Below are 20,549 nucleotides of genomic sequence, written 5' to 3' on the forward strand. Positions count from 1 at the left end.
TAAATAATAGTTAAGTGATTTTATGGATCTGCAATATATCTGCTTGTGCTGTGGAAAATATGTGGTTATAAAAATTGAAAATAAAGTATTGGAGCGTAGTACACTGAATGTGTTTGTTTGCCTAGCAGAAAATAAAAGCCCTTTATGAAAAGAATAATCACTGATTTCCAGGCATACTCAAATTTGTCTTCACTTACTCTCATAGAACTAAAAATATTTACAAATCTCACAATGAAAGAATACTCAACTTCTAGTGACAGTACTGGAACGAAATTATTGAGGAAGAAAGCCAGGTAGTCCTGCCTCAGTACTCCCTCTCTGGGCATTATTGTATCTGATAGATCATTCTTTAGAAGATTAGATTTGTCAAACATGAGCTGCAATATAAATTTCATAAGGTTGTTTCTGTTTTTCCAATATTCCTACCTGGGGCACAGAAACACTCTTTTTGAGACCAAAATAGGCATAACAAACCTTGAGCGGCATGGCACAGATTCCCTTAATCTTTCTGTTGTTAGCAGATCTTATGTAGATCCAGTTTTCGTTGGTACGGGGTATCTATTGAACAGACAGTGACAACCGAGACAAACACGAACTTTATAATTGTCTTCAGATCACATATATAGCTTGTTCCTTATAAGATAAATCATCCCTCAGTAAAGGATTACATACAACACAGGTTCCTTCTGCTGAATAAACCTTCAGCTAAAGATATCCTGCTACTGGGCAAACAACACCCAATGGAATTGATCAACATCTTAACTAGGGAAATGCAAGTAAACCATATGAATTTTTTCTGCCCCCATCTCCTCCAAGGTGAATGATATTCAAAGCCTTTCTCTGATTAGCTCTTACTTACTGACCTTTTTGTAAACTTGCATTCAAAATAATATGTCCAAAGTGTTTAATTTCTGTTCCAGTCATATTTTTAAGGAACATAAAATTGCTGAAAGTAACTCTGTCCCTTATTAATACAGAGTTAAATTAATGAGTTGTAGCAGATTACCTAATAGCTCCTGTAGATGACTGCCTTATTTAACATGTACTTAGCAAGATGCACATGGCCCCTAGCTATCTAAACATGCACACAACTTCAGTCTTCCCTCAAAAAAACTCAGTCTTTCTCAAACAAAGTTATGCTTCAAAAGTAATGATGAAAAGTTGCATCCCTACATTAGGACTAGAAACAGACAACATGATCCCTACAAAGAGAACAGTAACCTGATCAAGAAAACTTGTAAAAAAAGATAGTAGCACATTTTAAAATAATGCGCTTTTACATTCAGGACTCTAAATTCTGTCCACCTTAAGAAAACAAGAAAAAAAAATCTGCCATAGATACAGCTAAATCACTTGTTAGCACTGACATAGTTCCTCACTTCTTTTATATATTCATGTAAAACTTGTGTTTCTTTCTTGCTTGACAGTTCTGGTAAATCCTTCTGCTCATGTATTTTTCAAAGAAAATCATATAGGGTGACTCAAGACTACAGTACGTACTAAGATGGCTCATTCTTTTAATTAGTACTTACAGCTAACTTAGATTAAATTGAGTTCATCCTTTGTCAAACGATCCTGTAGTAGCAGCCTGCATTGAGGGCTAACACACAGTGAATAGAATTCCATCTGCTATTTAAAGAAAGAGGGTAAGATTAGCCAGAAAACAGAATTTATCAAAATGATTAGATCATATTCATTTCACCAAAATTTCATTTTGGAAAAAAAAAGAGGAAATATTTCCACATTGTTTGATATTTTTGGCGTAAAACATTTAATTGTTTAATGAAAAAAGTGAAAGTTATTAAAACACAATATAAAAAGTTAAAATAATATTAAAACTTTTCATTACGTTTTTACTATGTTCATATTAGAATATACAATATAAACAATTTCTCAGTCCTCTTCATGCAGAACTTGGAGCCTTTTTAAGCATCTTAGACAGACATTTTTAGATATCTTAGACAGATGATATGATTTCACAGTACCCATGGAAACTTTGAAAAAGTATTCAGAATGCTCTTTCTATCTACAGTTGTTGACACTTCTTTCAGTTCTACCCGCAATGTTGTTACAAATGCAAAGCTGTTATAGGACTTTTTCTCCATTTCTGACTGAGAAATGTGGGATTTCTCTCACTGCTGTACCATACAGAGTTTTGTAGGTATGGGAGCCAATATCCATTAGGTACCTCAGTTTTCCAGAAACTGACTTAAAATCATAGGAAAATAGAGTTGAATTGATGAGATTGACTGCTCAAAGTGTATCTAAAAATAATAGGTTTCTGATTAATACATGCTACCACTGGAGGTCACTAATGTTTCACTTACATTGCATACATAATTAATGACAAATATAATCTGAAAATAGAAGACCCTCTCTTACATACACTTACTGAGACACTATTAATAAATCTAACCTAATGAGAAACATAAGTTAAAGAAGTATCGGTGGCTAGTTTAACAATATCTGAGTCACAGAAATGAATTTATATGTTGGAGAATAACTTGCAGGGGAATTCTACAGTTTGAGGAGAGTCATTTTACTTTGTTCTGTGATCTTGCAGCATATCATGATATGAGACACTGAATCTCCATTTCCAAAAGCTGTAGATGTTTTTATGAACAGCTATTTGATATTACGCAAGGGATCATCCAAAAATAGCTGTAGTATTAGATCTGGAGTATAGTAAAAAAATTGGCTTTGCAGAGCCAAAACAAACATTTTAAATAATTTGCTTCATGGTGGTATCTGTATACAACAATAACAGAATGACTGCTTCTTTATTTTCTTCAAACTATATAAACCAAGATATGACTAGGAACTCAGGAGTTACCGTGGAAGGCAGAAGTATATGTTCTCAAAAGGGACCACTACTTACAATCAGTGACTTTGCAAAAGATTTTTTTTTCATTCTAGAACAATTATTTTCATTCTGAAACCTGTAAGGTCAGGCAAGACAAAGAGGGCAAACAAGATACCGTTTATTGCAAAATCTTCTAGTACCACTGCTCAGTTCTATTATAATCTACTGTTGTTGGGTTGGTAGGTGCACTGGTAGCTGTTGATATCTTCAACCAGTGGTTTTATCTGCTTCCGTGGTAAAAATGAACATCTGTATGCACTAGAGTTAGAAATATCCCAAAAGTTGACATGCTATATGTTGTGATCATTATCTCAGCTCTTTAAATGCAGATAAGAAACGCATATCAAGGAAAATACACATTACAGGAGAGTCTTTCAAATATTTTTCTTTCTGAAAGCTCAGTTTTTTTCTTTTTTGTGTGGCTTAAGAGATTGCTTTGCTGTTCATTTGCTGGTTCGGGAAAGGTGCACTAGTCACTGAGTTCAGTGCAGTCCATGTTACAAATGGATATGGCATTCAGGTTAAGTTTAGATAGTTCCTTGTCCTTCTCAGCAAGGAGAAATTTCAAGGAAAGACAGGCTATGTGATACTGAACCTAGACACTTAGGAAATGCTGGGTTCCAAAACATGTATTTCTTCAGTGTAATAGTTATACCAGTCAAAAAATGCAATGTCCGGGATGGGGGAGAAGATGCAACAGCTGCATAGTTCCTAATCCATACCTTTCTCTGCTCTAGAACCTTGCAAAAAGTTTTACCATTGGGAATATTTTACAGAATTAGGTGAAAGGGTTTTAATGTTGCAATTCAGCCCTAAACTATAACCTAAAAAGGATCAAATTCTACATCCAAATACTCCTGTCTTATAGAAACTGGTAGGAAGACAGTACATGTTTTCTGGAAAACAAGCAGAAAATACAAAATTGTACCTATGAAGATTAGTCAAAATGTCCTGTGATTTATTATCTATTTGCATTTTCAGCATCTCCTTAAGAGTGTTAAAATAATTCTTTCTCCAGATAGTTTTTATTTCTAAGTGAAGGCATTTAATTTTTTTTTTCTTCTCAGCTCAACTAATTCTGGTCTTTAGCCCTTCTATACTAAATGATAATTCCAGAAATACAACAGTAAATTCATCATGACATCTGAACAGGGACTAACCAATTCCCAGAAGCAGTAACAGATATTATATCGCTTAATCTCCTTGTCTCAGAATGAACATTTAACACTAAAGTCAATGCTTTGAGTTTACTTACATTGTGCGAATATATGAAAAGAAAAATGAAGTTACTATGTTATTAATGTTTTAAAACTAAACTCTTTACTGTATAAACAGAGTAACAGTTCCATGATTTAAGTTTGTTTTGTAGGTTATATCCATATTAACATCATAACATTTCCTTCATACAGATGAAATACATCATCACATCTCCGCAGGAGTAACTGCAATGGATCATTGTGTCAGCGCTCTCCATTATTGATGATTTTTGCACCAGCATTTCAGTCCATTCAGAAGTGTCAGAACAATCTGAAGTGTGCCTAGGTGAGCAAATCATTTCCTCAAATATCATAAAAAGAGATAGAAGAAATCAGAAAATCCTCCTTTTGGTCTAGGACATTTTCTTTTTTTCCTTCTTCATGCTCATTTTTGCCCTGACAATATATTAAACTTTTCAAAAATAAAAAGCACTGCTGTTATATCACATACATGTAAAAGGGAACTGAACTGCATTTCCCAACACACGCTATTCAGCACAGTATACTTTTAGACTTCTCATATATACAAACTTAGTGTAATAATCTGACTAACATCAAAATAATATGCCACAGAGCATCTGTTGTTAACAGGCTAGGTAAATTGGATTCCAGCTAAAGTGTAAAGCTAAGCCACCAAACCAGAGACAACTGTTCACAGTGACTTGAGTTAGATATAAACAGCTTCATATGCCATTACTAACATGTAATCAAATGAGTATTTAAGTGAATGTTTAAGTATTTTTTTTAAATGAGAAAAATATACAATTCAAGCAGCTCTGTACAGCCCTATAAGCTGCTGACTTATTACAAACTTTCCCCAAAGTAAATATCACCATTTAAAGCCAAGCATGAACCATTTATATTCAAGACAGTCCTAATGCACCAAGGTGAGATTTCAGAACAGATTTTCAGAAAGTTTGTTCTTGTTAAAAAAAAAAACAAAAAACAAAAAACCCACGAAGTTTAGGATTTACAGTGAGCTGGCCATTGCAAACAATCTCTACCCAAAGCAGACTGTTACTAACTTAAGTTACAGATGTCTTGAAGTTGTATCTGATCTTTTTCTTTGTTTTTCTGTTAAAGGAGACTTTCTACTGGCTAGCCATTAACTAGTTCTTTCTATTACCAAAAATAGCACAGTCCAACTGAAATATGAAAATATCTTGAAGTTTGCTTCTGATGGGGATTTTTCAGAAGAAATGCACAATCTTACAAGAAATATTCTATAATATTAGCTAAATGGCTAAGATGCACACAGTAATATGGCTGTAAATTTTGTGCCAATTTGAATGATTTAGAATTTTAATTAGGAACTGAATGGAATACTCTAGTTCTATTCAAATATCCCTGAAAAAAAGGGTTCTTGCCAAACAAAACAACTAGACAACATCAGAGACTGGCAAAGTTCTGCAGATATTCAATTCCAAGGACAAGCAAATAATGGCATAACTAGATTCAACCATTCTTGACATAAGACACTGATTTACATGGTCTCAGAACTAATACAGTACATAGGATGTCCTCAGGCTTATCCAAAATTGTATTACTTGTGGCAACAATCACATCACTGACTCGTATAAAATTCTGCCTGAAGATACATGTGTGACTGTCACTGAAGATAAGTGCAAGTATGTATCTGGGTGCAAAGTTAACTTTCTATTTTTTCCTACTCTGAAGTGCTTCATTTTCGGTGACAGATCACAGACAACTTTAGGCATTACTGTTAGGCTTGAGTGTGTACATTTTTAAAAAAGTAAAGTAAATATTCAAATATCTTGCCACTTGATAGTATCTTTTCTTCCATTTCACTTGAAAACTGGATGACCTATTGAAATGCAAGAGAAATTAAGGTATTAGAACAGGTATTAGAGCAATATCTGAGATTTTGCTTTCCATAAGTGACAAAATGCCAAGAATGAATGATTCCTTAGAGAGTGTTAATAGGAGGGTTACTTCTCCAACACATTCTTCTGTGCTGTCTGATTTTTTCTCCTCCAAGAGGAAGGAAATCAACTTTCCTTATGTTGAACGTGCACTATTCACTTTATCCACTTTGCTGCATTCGTAGTAGATCAGAAAGAAAAATGGCAGGGAAAGAAGTCTTAAAAAAAAATCACTAGGATGTTAAAAATATTACCTTTGCTAGATAATGTCAGTAACTCTCTCCTTCTGATTTTCTTCCTCTAAAAAATGTAATTAGTATATTTTCTCTGTAGCTGTTACCCTTTCTTGTTATTTTAGATAGTAACAATCATTTTCTTAGCCTGACATAAATGGAGAAAGAGCTGATGTTGCAGAATGTTGTTGAAGCATTAAAAGCTCTCATAACTCTATTTCTTCCTCCTTATTATATTTCAGACCATCCCTGCCTCTTGCGCTTCCACCAACATTGCTAGTTGGCATGTCTCACAGGGCTGATGCTTCCTCCTCTCCCTTATACATTAAATGCTCTTTGCCTTTCAGGACAGTTGTTCCTTCTCCTCACATATCAGATATCTGACCCAGCATCCTCTTTACTACAAGTGATAAAGTTTTTACAATGCTGCACTTCTTATCACTCTTTCCTCCCCACTTTATTCTTTCCCTTCTGTGTGCTTTTTCCATCTTATCTAATGCTAGATGGCAAGCTCAGAGGCCAGGCAAGTCTCTCATGCATGTCTGCAAAAGGAGGTTCCAAGCTTGTTTGAGGTCTCTGCAAAGCTGACTGACGTAGAGAGAGAGGCTAGTCAGAGACTGAGAAAACATGGGCTCAGATCTTGGCTTGTCACAGATCTCTCATATAATTTGGGATTATCATTTAAAGATCATTCTGCTCTATTCCAAAACAGAGCTGAGTCATTTGTAGCTGAGCCCAGGCTCTCCCAAGATGCTAACAAACATTTGTAAACCTGGCTGAAGATCCAAATTTGTAAACAAATGTGAAGGCAGAAGCTTTTCCAATGATTTTGAATGTTTCATATATTTTGAATTTAAAGCAGGGATCCTTATAATTCTGTGGATCTGTATGGATTGTTAAAGTCATTGCAATATTACCATCAGTGAGAAAGTTACTTCTATGTCGGTAACAGTCTGCCTGTTCCTCAGACAATTCATAGACAGAGTGAGACAAATGCTATTCACAAAATGAATAAAGTTTATCAGTCCTCAGAGATGACACATGGGAAAGAGGTGTCGTCCCCCGCCCAGGGAGAAGGATTTTTCCCTTCTTGGTGTAGGAAGAAGAAGCTTTTCTTGAGTTCCTGAAGAGTAACATTCAATAGTGAAGAAGCAACAATTACATGACTGACAGAGAAGAGATACAAGATCATTACTAATGCAGCCTGGAAATGCTCTGCCTTTTAGTAAAAAACCTGGGAGCTACCTGAAATCTGTGGAATAAGACCTCATTCAAACTGGTTAGAGCAAAACGGGCTTAAAGAATCTGCAAATGAATGCTATCCTTTTCTATTTAAGGTTATTCTCCAGTCTACATCATCTACACTTTCATCATGAAAGGACCATAGTACTATAAAATATTTATTCTTCTCACAAGACACAACAACTAATATTAAACCAGCCTGCATATACTATATTCCCTCCCCAAAGCGGTTCCTTTATTTTGCCACTGCATTAAATGAGAAAATTTTTTTAGAAAATGTCATTCAGAATTTGTTGATTCCTTAAGCTGGTATAGATTAGACTTCCATTGATAGTTTGCAACTGCTTGGAAAGTAGTATTGAATTTACACAATAATAAATATTTCTGAAAAAAATCCATAGACTGATAACTGCTCTAGCCTTATATCTGAAGATATTTGTAGTGGTTTTTGTCAGATAGTTTCAATAGATTATGTATCACTTTCATGGATATAAAAAAAGTCAGCATTATTACATTCTTCACATACGCAGATACGAGAAAATTTAAGGTTACATATCTCTTAGAACTAGAACTAGGTTTATGGACATACATATCAATAAGAATGAGTATAATTCTCTTTTAAAATGCATCACATTTCATAAATTAATTCCACAAAAGGCAAGCACAATTTTTCCGGTATACAGAAGAGGAAAGTGAGCAACTGAAAGGATAAGACGTTGAACCCCAGATGTGGGATTCAAAATATATGCTTACTTTTAAGCATACAAGCCAGTCCTCTAAAAATAAATGGTGCTACTTGTTTGCTTAGACACAAAACATGTATAAGTTAGGTTTTATATAACTGGCCCAAAGCTATAAAGAGCATGATTCTACTCCCATACCACTCAAAGAACTGACTGACAATTTGACCAGTATTTCCAACATAAAATGCTTCTTTTTAACTTCATGAATACCCTACAGCAGGTATCTAGCCCACACTAACACCACCATTGAATGCAACTGTACTGCCTTATCAGGAATGGGCAAGGTATTAAAATTACACTTCCTGTGGCAATGGTGGTGGCAAATGCCTTCCTTTGTGTGAACACAGAATCTTAGTCTCAGTTCTGCTCTAGTGTAGTTCTCTCCCACTATATTTATTAATAAATAAGGGAAGTAATACAAATTGTATTTCCTTCCCAGTTTTATTGGGAAGGCTGAGAAAGAATAGGAAAAAAAATAATTTTGTCTTTTATGACTTTGGAATACTAATCTAGATACAAGTTCTAGTTCTCACTAGATTATCCCTTTTGAAAGTTCCATTACATAATACAGTTGCTGATTAAGGAAACCGAAATGGGGATAGCATGCTTTGCACCTCAGAAGTATCATCCTGCAATGGGTTAATTGTTTGTGTGCACATTTCACCAGCTTAAGCCTCATCTGATTTAATAACCTATAAAAAGCTCAAGTGTCAGAGTTTTATTACATTCTAGTACACAATCTACAAAAAGTGATCCAAAGAATTTTTATTGAACTTGGGTGAAATACATGCTGCTCAGAAAAGATTTAATATGTAAAACATCACCCTCCTCTTCTCTTTGATGTATCACTCCTGCAAATTAGCAAGCTCCAAATGTATTATGGACCCTGGTGGACAATCATCTTCTGTAAGCCAAAAGTGTCACTGTGATGGATTGCAATCCCAGCTCTCAGGTTGGTGCTTAAGTCTGAATGCTTTAAGTATAAATGAGATACTTTCCAGGCTTGTAAGTTATTAGATGTTGAGGAAATTGTTTGCAGATGTAGTTTTAGGATTTTCTGGGGCTTATACATCTCAAGGGTCGTGACAAAATGCCAGACATCCCTAACTCATTATGGAATACTAATGGAACAACATTGGGTTTCTATGGTTGTTCCACATCAATTCAGTATTTTCTTCTCCACTGTGACTCCCAGGTGGAGTCCAGAAGTTACCCACAATGTACTTTTGTGCATTAAAAGAATTAAAGACAGAAGCAGGATGAGGCAATGCTAGTTTATACAGGCTGAGGAGATGAACCCGCAATACTGTTATTTTTTTTCATTTTGATCTTATTCCCATATTGCACAGACCTCTGGACTCACTTTAATTAAAAAAAAGTCACTTAAGTTGCTAACATGCAGGTAATCCCAATATGAAGAAAGCTCTTAAGAATCTCTTATGAAGGTTCTTACTACGAATCCTGAGAACAAAGGCTTTGCTAGCATTGATAAAAATCTCAATAACAGGAATATCACAGTAACTAGCAGAAAAAGAAATAATCTAAAGTCAAGATTTAAGCCTACTCAAATGCTGAACCATACTCTCTAGCCTTTTTTTTCCTATATGAACAGTCAGTTCACATAGAAGCTGCCTCAGAGGGTTCTCTTTTAGTGTGAAAGTACTTGTGCTGGGTTAGAATATGTCACATGAAAAGGGACATTAACTGAAAAAAAGCACACTAATAGTGGGAAATGAGTATCCTTAATATTTGGATCTTCAACATTATGAATAAAATTCTACTGAAATAAATAGTGGAAGTTTCTTATACAGGCACCGTTTTTCTGTACAAAGTTTTGAGTCAATGGATGGGTCTCACATCATACTCCCATTACCAGATAACTCACAGTAACAGGGTGATGGTGTTTTTCTGACATATGCCATTTTGCCAGCTACAATTTCTTATCCAGAAAGATGAGTTCCCCTGAGTCACTATTGAAACACTTTTGCTGCAATTTCCAGATATAAAAGAGACATGTGAGAATGATGAAACCTAAATTACATATCCTCAGAGCATAAAATCTGTTGAGATGGCTCAGCCTGAACTGTTATTTTTAATCATTTTGCTAATATAACCAAATCCTAGGCATGGAGAGAAGTGGGGGAAATAGGATGCTTTGGTTATAGACAGTAATCTTAACCATTACGTTTTTAAGTCTACATGTTATTACTACAATTCTCTACTTGTGATTTCAAGATGACAGTCTTATTGTGGACAAGATGCTGTCACTCCCAACATTTTTATTCTTACCTTCTTTTGGTTTTGAGGATCAAAACCCAGAAAACCTACACAGGTTCGGCTAATCAGTCTGCTTAAAGCTCAAGCCATTACTACGGGGTGGGATATTAAAGTTAATAAAGGTTGTTTTAAGAAAGCTTAGGGAAGATATTTGGTCCTCTGGCAAGCCATGAAGGGCAGTAAGCCCTTAAGTCCATTAAAGGCTAGGCTCTTTACCAGTCGTGCAAGTGTTTTGGTTTCTCCCCATCTGCTTTAACACAGTTTATGTTAAAATGGCTTGTTGTCCTGTCTCCTAGTTCAGAAACTCTTGAGAGTTACAATGCACCAGCATATCATTTTCAAGAAAAAAAAGCAAGTAGAAAAGTGTTATATGGAAGAGGTAAAAGATAATGGTTTACTACAAACATACAACAGTGAAACATTCTTTGTAATGTTACTATAGCCAAAATGAAAGATAGAAAGCTTTCCATTTTCTGTAAGAGCATTGATACAATGTACTTTGATTTTGTATCTCCTTGCTAAAAAATGCTTTACTACAAGCATTCAAACTACATTTCAAACTACAAAGTTTCAAACTACAAGTTTCAAACTACTTCTTTAAAGGAAAAGTTTGGAAAGAAAATAGAAGCAGCAATCTGGTAGATCACTTAAAATGAAACAGTGATATAAGTGAACAGCATTAAACTTTAACAGAAGTGAAAAAACTCCAGCAAACTGTAGCTGCTCCCTCTCTGAAAAGTCCTAAGAAAGGGATAATAAAGGATGAGGTGGAGAATAAAGAAACGAAGTGGTTAGGGAGAGGCTGGATCCAAAAAATGCAGCTTTGCATTTTTTGGTCAGTGCAAGGAGAGTTTTTAAAAGCAGCATGCCTAAAGTTGAAGTGGATGGAAAGTTAGAGAAGAGGACAAATAATAAATTTGAAGTGACAGTGGTCCAATCATATTGCCATAAAATGACATTTGAAGAATCAGCTTATTAAACCAAGTGATGAAATAGAGTCTCCCTTTCTCTCTTAGGGAAGGATGGTGCCAAAGAGTTAGGAAATTATTCTTAAATAAAAAGGCATAATATTCATTGGTCTGTTACAGCAGCATATGTAAAACTCAAACCACATAAAAGGAAAAAAAGTTATTATTCTGAGATTTTTTTAATGGTGAAGGCTACTGAAGAAATTACATTTAGAGAAGATTGTTATGCAACTGTATTCTCTATTTCAACAAAAAGAACAGTTTTCTATGAAGATTTTCATTAGCCTAAGCGATTCTCTAAGTACTAGGAGTACAACAAGACCTTGTGTATTTATTCAGATGGGAACATGCTTTAATTAATTTCTTGTTAATTTTTAGTACCACTTCCACATTTCCTGTGAATATAAAACAAAAATCACTATTCTGAAGTTAGATGAAGTATGCAAGTATTATAAGAAGATAACTCTGAGAAACAGAGGGAATTTAAGAGTTAACATGTTTCATCATAAAGTATCTTCCCTCTGCACCACAGTTGGAGTTCTGATGATACTGAAAAGCCTTGTTTGCCGAAAGTTTAATTCGTATTTTATTGTGTGGGGGATATGTCTTGATTCCATTACCAGTTAGTTCTCTATGGAGATTTCTAAAAGCTACCTCCCCAAAAATCTTTCCCCATAGGTGCACAGAACTCATACTTCTCTTGAAATGTGATTAATGCAAATCTGTAAAACAACATACTGGACTTCAGAATATGGTATTGACAATGGCTCCCTCTCGTGATAATGTACCGACTTCACATTCATTCTGAGGTATTAAGACTGGATGGTTAGTTTATCATTACAAATGCTTCAGCACGGCATTAGGGAATGTCAGGAGGGCTGTGCCCTAGTTGCTGGTTATCTGAGAAGTTGGGGATCTACATGTTTCTCTGAGTTATTAAATAAGTTTCCGGTTGGACCTGGAAGTTTGGAAGAAAAATACATGCAAATATATGATCATGTAAACCTAGATTTTTACAAGAGTTATTAGAGCAGTCCTAAACCTTCACACTAATCAAAACGTTAGGGGTCATAAAATAGAAGAACTTGCTTTCAATCTAGGAAATATATATATGGATATATAGTTATATTAAAAAAAAAATCAATGAAAGATTATGAATTGCAACATTTTTGTTTGGTAAGATTCCCCAGTTCTTAAGTGTAGATAGAGCTCTTCTGCAACTGTTTCTATTTCAATGCAATACTCATTTCAACACTTAAAAGAATAACTTCTGAGATCTTCAATAAATATGCCCCTTGATTAAAATCAAATCATTTCTCTCCATTTTAAAAATAATTAAAAGGCCACTGTCTATTTCAGTCAAACAGGAAAAAAAACACCACATTAGTCTGAGTTAATTAATCCATTATGGTTTTAATTCCCTAAGTAATAAGGGAAAACAAATATAACAAGGTCTGCAGGCATTGGGAAGCTTCTGAATAAATATTATAAACATTTTTTTCCCCCGGTATTCCTTACTTTCTCCTCACAAGATGTCAAACCCAAGACACAAAACAAGATCTCTAGTAGACAACTGCAAAACCAAATTCCACCCAGTGTCTGAAATGTAAACTAGTTGAAAATGGCAGTTATATACTGCAGGCAAAAAATTATTGGTACAGGCTCTTCCCTGTCATCTGCTTGTAGAACATCAATGCTACAGGAAGACAAAATTGTGTTCTCTCTATTAAGTCTGGCTTGGCCACTTGCAGCCATAGGTGCCACCTAGGATATAAACAAAGTGTTAGTGCAAATGTCAAACTGAAAAGAAACAACGCGCACAAATAGCTCAGAACAGCCTGAATCAATTAATCATGTCTACAGCTTTCCATGCCATAGCATGTTCCTAAAACTTTATCTATATCAAAGGAGACCAATAGTTGGCTGCAAGAAATCTAGATAGTCTTCCACTGTGTCATCATCCATTTGCTTCCCCAAATGAATTACCACTGGGACAATGCTAACTTCAAGTAAAAAGCATTTTTCATGAGCTCCAGGTAGTTATTTCTCATAATGGAACTCTGGAGATGTTCATTCTTCCCACCTAAAGGCTTTTATGTATCCTACCGTTGTTTCTTATTTTAAGCTTATTCAGTATTATCCTCTATAGTAATAGTGCAGAAACACTGACAGCACACAGGATTATCTATAAATTGGAACAATGCAGATTTTAAAGATACCTTGAAAGTGTATTTTACTATAGTACTTTTATATCAAAACATCAACAGCTATTTACTTTTCTCTAAGGTATACAGGATCTTCTCAGAGAGAGAGAGACACGAAGGCAGGCAGCCTGCTCCAGGTAAATTTACTATCTGAGATTTAGCAGCATGTTAGACAATGTCCATAAAAGTTGAAGCCAGTCTGGAGCCTCAGCTATTTCAGTAAAATTTCATATGGCTGCAAAGTTTCAGTCCATGAAGTACACAGGCATTTTGGCCCAAACAGACTACACGCTAAACCAGGGAGTAAAAAAAATGGAAACAGTAAGATACCAAAGTATTTGGGTGCTATTTGGATTTTGACTTTGTTGATTTCAACATGCACATTAATCTCAGCAGGCTTAGTGGACAGCATGGAAGTCAAAATTGATAGAGCTGTCACAAATTGCTTCAAAACAAACACTATATGTTTGTATTAAAACTTCATAGATTGATTTTTACGTATGCGGGAAGAAACTTAAAACCTTCACTGGCTTCCTTTTGCAATGTCATCCTATCAAAATACAGGGCTAAGTTACACTGATAAGTTACAGATTTGTCTGGCATTCTATAGAAAGTTATGAAGTGTAGGTTTATGTCAACAATTACTTCATCTAAAGTTCCTAGGATAGTAGTAGCAAATATAGGAGAGTAGATAATCCTGCATCTGAAGTTATATGTTTGTATATTTGTCTTGTAACACTTTAAGCACCCAAATGAGCAAATAAATGAGTATGAAGAGGGCATTTTGATTTAGCAGCAGCATTTACCAGTAAAGTGTCCAAAAGTGTGACATCTACAGAGTCCTGACGGTACTAAGTGTAAAATAAGTTTCCAAAATATCTCTTAAAGCTTTACAGAACTAGAGTTAGTCGTAAATATGATTTGATACCACTCATAAGTGATGACAGATATAACAATGTTTATAAAAGGTGTTTAAATAAAGAAATACCTGTGGCAAATCAGTATGTGTGTTCCATTATTACACAAATAGTTTCATTCACTGTTGACATGTACAATTAGACTGAAAACTAAATTTTACTCCCTGTTATGCATCATCAGTAGAAGTGTATGAGGATATTTTGAAAGGCTAGCTTAGCACTTCAGCCAGATATCCATTTAACTATAATGGATGAATTGAAAATTAGAAGTCGGCAGATCCTGCACGGCCCAGCCCTAGTGTGAAGGCAGACCTGCCAGAGATTACTTGACTGTAGATTTATTGAGAACATTGCTGGGGTTGCAAGTTGTGGCTGCAGGAAGCAGATATGTTATCTCCACCATCTTCCCCCAGCACCGGGGGACTCACTACTGGCCAATTCCAGCTACTTTGTGTCTCTTCCACACCAGAGATAAGCAGGTCAGTCAATTCAAACTCCCCTAAAAAGCTGGTAGGACATCCTTTACCACTAGTTAAAAAGTAAATTCATCTTCTTGGCTTTTTCTCCCAATAAAGATTAAAATCAACACAATTATGTTTACAGATTCTAATATTGTTTTTATGTACCAAGAACACATCATTTGCATTTCATATCAATATGCCTCTGAATATGAAAATGTATCTGTAACTGTGCATTCAAACTGTTTAAATATTTGTTGAGTTTTTTTTTTTTACTCTGAAATGTTCTGCTTTCAAAGCTGTTGTGGGGAGTGGAGGGGAATTCTAGACATCTGTGCAAGAATAAAGAAGTGAAAAAAGGAACCCCAAGTGGAACTTACTGCTACTAAGCCCTAATTTCATTATAGCTGTGGCTTTGCACAGGAAACCTCTGTTCAGGCAAGACGTGCCAAGCAAATACGTAGTCTGCCATGGAAAAATGAACATAGTCTTTCCTCCCATGCTAACAGGTAAGGAGTAATCCAGTTTGGAAAACCAAAGATGACTTTTGATGACCCAGACCATACAAGCGTATATCCAGAAAAGTTAGATTAAAAAAAAAAAAAGTTGTCAGGAAAAAAAATGAAAAAATTACTAGGTCAATGCATTTCCATTTATTTATTTTTGCCTTTTTTAACTTCTTATTGTTATACAGATATATGGCTGAATAATCCAGTAGAGTTACTTGTGCTTCCTAAGAAATGATCAATACTGTCATCTTTCATTTATATGATCTAAGTTAAAAGTGTTAGTACACTGCAGAATCAGATCATAATTTTATACTTAATTCTTTTTGTATCCAAGTTAAAGGCTAATTAGCACTGACTTAGAATGGAAGATGGTGCAACTCCCTTCTATGTCTTCTAATATGTCTCAGATAGAACCTGTGTGTTCATAATAGTAATGTTCTGAGGTTATGTACCCAAACACAACTGATGTGTTTTCTGATGTGACTGTGGTCATCCTCCCCACAAAAAGCAAGCCCCCAGCCCCCAAAATCTTAGTGACTTGAGAGAAATTCATGAAGACTTCTTTTTGCAGTTGCCAAGTTTTGGTTTTAGTCTCTACTTGATACAATTTATGGTAGTATGTAGGTTCTCTTGGACTGTATTAACTTTTGCACGAAGAACAATCTAGAATCACTTCTCTAATATGACTTTTCTAAACCTAAACATGTAACAATGTGTCTATAGAAAAAACAAACAAAAGCCTTACCCAAACTCTGCTGTGCATGCAATTCACCTCTGACCAAGGAAGAAGCTCTGGATGAACGACACATATTAATGATGGTGCTTAATGGAAAGGACATGGCTAACAGTGAGATAAGGATGATACAGGAAACCAAATAAGAGTTAGATTAAAGAAATTTATACTGAAGAGAGGCTGTGTTAAATATCACTGTTGAAAAATTACTGCTGTCCAGTTGTTGGCATATCCTAGATCCTCCAGTTTAGAGACAGCTTATTAAAAATAATCAAGCTCCTCTTGGAAAGACTGAATCAGTACAAACCTCTGCCAAAATACAGCCATCCAGAAGCTTAGACATATGGGCCCAAAGGTCTTCTAATTGTTGTTGCAAGGAAAGGGAAGCAAGATCAAACCAAAGATGTTTTCGAATATTTTCAGCTATTTTTTCTTTAAATTTAGATTCTGAATAGCAACTAAATATCATATTAATTTTAGTTAGTGTTTTAATGACCTTTTTTCCACTGATAGTTCACTCATAGTAAAATTATATTTTTTATTGAATAGAATATTTTATAGCCTTAGCGTTCCCTCCCCTCGCCCCCCCCCCAAAAAAAAAAAATGTTGGGAGAATTCTGACCAGTTAAACCCAGTTTAGAAAGTAAAATTTTGCTTAAAGAACTCTTCTGCCTGCTGTTTAATTCATACTGTTTTAAAGGAAAGAAAATTTGGTATACGTTATTTGCGTATACGACTGTGTAAATTCAATGCAATTCCAAAACATGCTAGTGGAAACAGCACACAAAAACAATCAAGCTGATCTCTTAGATTAAAAAATATAATATTGCAATACTATATTTTTATTTGTAAATAGGTTTTCTTAACAGATAAGTGATAAAATGACCATGCATGTTCTTTATGGTTTTTTTTCATCATACACCTCAAATTCCCACGGATGCAGATTTTTCTGTTGTATAGCCTATCTTGCTTTGTTTTATCTTTTATTCAGCAGTGTTTTCATATTTTCATCACAGAATTTTACTTGACTTTCCAACTTTGTTTCATTTAGCTTTGTACTTGGCAACTTTGCCCAACATGTTTATCTGCAATGAACTGAGCTTTTACTATTATCAAGAAAATCTATACTGCAGTGTGAAATCTCACAGAACAAAATCACAGGAGGAGGATGCAAGTGAGGAATGAAAAACATACCTTATCTAGATATGATATCATATATCTAGAGCTGAGGAAATAGCATTACCATTTTTCATGTTTTTACAGACTAATCCATGAGTTACCTAAAAAGACTCCGGCATTCAGTAGCAGAGCAGATTATACAGTTGCCTAGATAATGGCCAGGGAAGCTTATCTCTGAGCCTTCACGTCTCTAGTGTTTCCTTTCTTCCGACCCCCTCACCACATACTCTCTGCCCCACTTCTACTCTTTCTGCCTTCATCCTCTGTCTTGTCCTAACATAAAGAATCTTACAGATACGTCACCACGTTCAGAGATAGAAAGGGAGACTACTAGAGATTATCTGAGGGAGCAGTTTACACACATAAGAATATTTCACTCTCTCTTCTTTGACAGGAAAAGAGGTTAAACCAACAGGCTGTACGTCAGTGAGAGAAATATTCAGTACTCTGTTACCAGTACAGAGACTGGCTTAACGAGCAATGATTTCAGAGTTGCACTAGTCTGTATTGGTAAAAGGGAAACCATGCTTCCACTCCAAAATGTTGTCTGCTCATTCATATTTCACACTGCTCATACCTTTATTTTATAATAGAATACATAGCAGTTATTTATCTATTTTTGGCACAAAAATGCCTTTAAGCATTATGATAGAAATTAAGATGTGCTTGGCACTACCTGTATAGCTGAATCTCACATGAATCAGGACACAAATCATCCTCTTAACACTGGACCGTCATAGTCATTCTAATCTTTGAGGTTCTCAAGATGACATTAAACAACAACAACAACAAAAAGCTTTTATATTTAGAATTGTTTCTGTAGCTCCTGAATTCAATTTGTGTGGCTAATTTCACTCCTCTCTTGTGCTGGCTTTGCAAAAGTAAAGTTCAGAAAAAACATCTATCAATAACAGCTAAAGCTCTTGACTTCATCAAACCCTCTTTTTTCATCTTATAGATTTACATAAAGTAAACTTGCAGAAATTCATTTTGAGATGACTTACAGAATTTACCTTCAACTTTATCAGTTGTGAATGAGAAGCCCTTCTCAAATTAATGCTTATAAGCAGACTTGGCTACAGTAATTTAGCCCAAACACAATATTCTACTTCAACATTTTCAGCAGCTCCACAGTTGTTTTCACCTTTGTGCACATTACTTCTAATCTGTGAGTAGCATCCTAGCACATCCTGATCAGCATTCCAGGCCTTTGCCATCAAACATAATAAGCACTTATTTAAAAGTACAACTGGTTTGCGAGATAAAGGCTACTCTGCTGCTGAATATTTAGTTTCAGCACACTCTAGAACTTTCATAGCTGATAAAATGTCATTCCACTGCTGAGTTTTAAAGTCATCAATGTCTCATACAAATAAATACTGCAGGATCTTTTGACTTTTAATCCACATTAGTTGCATGTGAAAACATGGCACAATATATGGACAGCAAAGTTAAAGACATACAGGTGTAACTAATGTTAAAGACATTGTATCCATCCAGAAATCCAAACATGCAGAGAGGGGGAAAAAATAAAATTAAGAGAAAAGTTTTAGCTAGATATAACTGGCTAGAAAAGCTACCTGTCACTAGCAACTTCTACAAAAAGAAAGCATCCCTAAACTGAGCACGGTGCAGCTGCAAACGCACATTAAGAAAAACATCAGACTCAGAGCTCCTTCAACAACAGTTTTTGTAACAACATTATAGCAATATTACAAACTTCTGTTTGATTTAGCAAGAACTGTTGTGTGTGCCTTGCTGACTCATTAACATTGATGGCTCATTTCTTTACTGAGATAACGAAGAAGGATGTATAGTGTAAGCAAGGGGAGCATTCCTCAGGCATTAACCACAGCAGCAGCTAAGCCTACAGAGAAAGTTTAAGTTAACCTGTATAATACCCCATTTCTGATATGTTTGTTCATAAAGCCAAACCCTACAAAGGGAATAAGTGTATCACTTCATATTGAGCTGGTTGTTTTTCAGTATATCATAATAAAGGTATACCTCATTGCATTTTCACAGTTCACAGATATGTGTTTATAGGAAGTACTTCAATACAACATAAATTAAGAAAATAAAATGATTGGATTCAGCAAATAAGAGTCTCAAATAACCACTACAAACTTAGGATACACTGACATAGCAGTGAACTTCCAGTTAGGTAAGTCCAAAGGCTGTTCTCATGTTCTTAATCTCTTTGTTAAGTGCACACCATACACGTTGTTACTTACTCCTCTGGCAACTTATCTACTACCAGCTTGCCACATACTTATTTGAGTGTTTCTTCTACAGCCTCTCCCTTACCTTTTACTTTGTATCCAATTTCAGGTTTTTCTGTTTAAGTTCACTCTTCAGCCTGTGACAAGGGGTCTCTCTATGCTATACAGATACCCAAGCAGATTGAGGTAAATTAACTTAATTAGCACATCCTACCCACAACAGCACACAACACAGCAGGTTGTAGCTCACAGAAGAAGCTGCTCAGGCAGATCCTCAGCGTTTTGAAGTTATTGATCTAGGCTCATTTACAGCAGTTGATAGCGTAGTTTCAGAGTCAGCTGTTCAATACTTAGACAATTGAATGACCTGCCAAGAAATAGAATTGAAACACTGTTAAAAGCAGCAAAGAGTAGTAAAACAGTAAGAGCTATCAAATTATTCAATGCCTTTAATGATGGTGTCTCAAAAACCATTTCAGTACAATCTTCCTCTGTTCTATTCCCTCTCGTGTTGCAACTCTTTTTTCAGTATACAACCTGACTCATTACCTTTTTTTAATTATAAAAAATGAAGGAGACATTTATAGGAAACAGAAAATATTGTATTCATAACATGTTATTGTTGTCAAGAACAGGGCATTTATTACTTTAAAGCAAAGAAGTCACATTTACACCATCCAGTCTTTCCCAAGAAACGGCAGTGTGGCTTAATTTTATTATGTGATAGACGTAAAAATTTGAAAACAGCTAGAAATATTATTAAAACTGGTGATATATATTCTACTGAATTAGAAATTAACTTTAGTTATTTGTCTTAACAAAGCTCATATTTACTTAGCTTGGCTTGTGTAAGGTAGCTACC

The 20,549-nt window shown here is 35.2% G+C and overlaps 1 long non-coding RNA gene across 11 annotated transcripts in view; it reads right to left on the reverse strand.

Moving 5' to 3' along the window:
• LOC112997082 (uncharacterized) overlaps positions 1-20,549 on the reverse strand; it is a 76,018-nt gene that overhangs the window by 5,224 nt on the left and 50,245 nt on the right. For 9 of the 11 annotated variants that reach the window (XR_003262610.2, XR_010389009.1, XR_010389008.1 and 6 more), the window contains 3 exons: positions 19,773-20,054; positions 1,533-1,629; positions 475-558 (listed from right to left, as the gene is read on the reverse strand). This is a non-coding gene — a long non-coding RNA (uncharacterized LOC112997082). The remainder of the gene's footprint in view (positions 1-474; positions 559-1,532; positions 1,630-19,772; positions 20,055-20,549) is intronic. The other 2 variants (XR_010389012.1, XR_010389011.1) reach the window with 2 other exon arrangements.

The sequence above is a fragment of the Dromaius novaehollandiae genome, chromosome 4 (assembly GCF_036370855.1).
Source record: "Dromaius novaehollandiae isolate bDroNov1 chromosome 4, bDroNov1.hap1, whole genome shotgun sequence".
Taxonomy (NCBI): Eukaryota; Metazoa; Chordata; class Aves; order Casuariiformes; family Dromaiidae; genus Dromaius; species Dromaius novaehollandiae.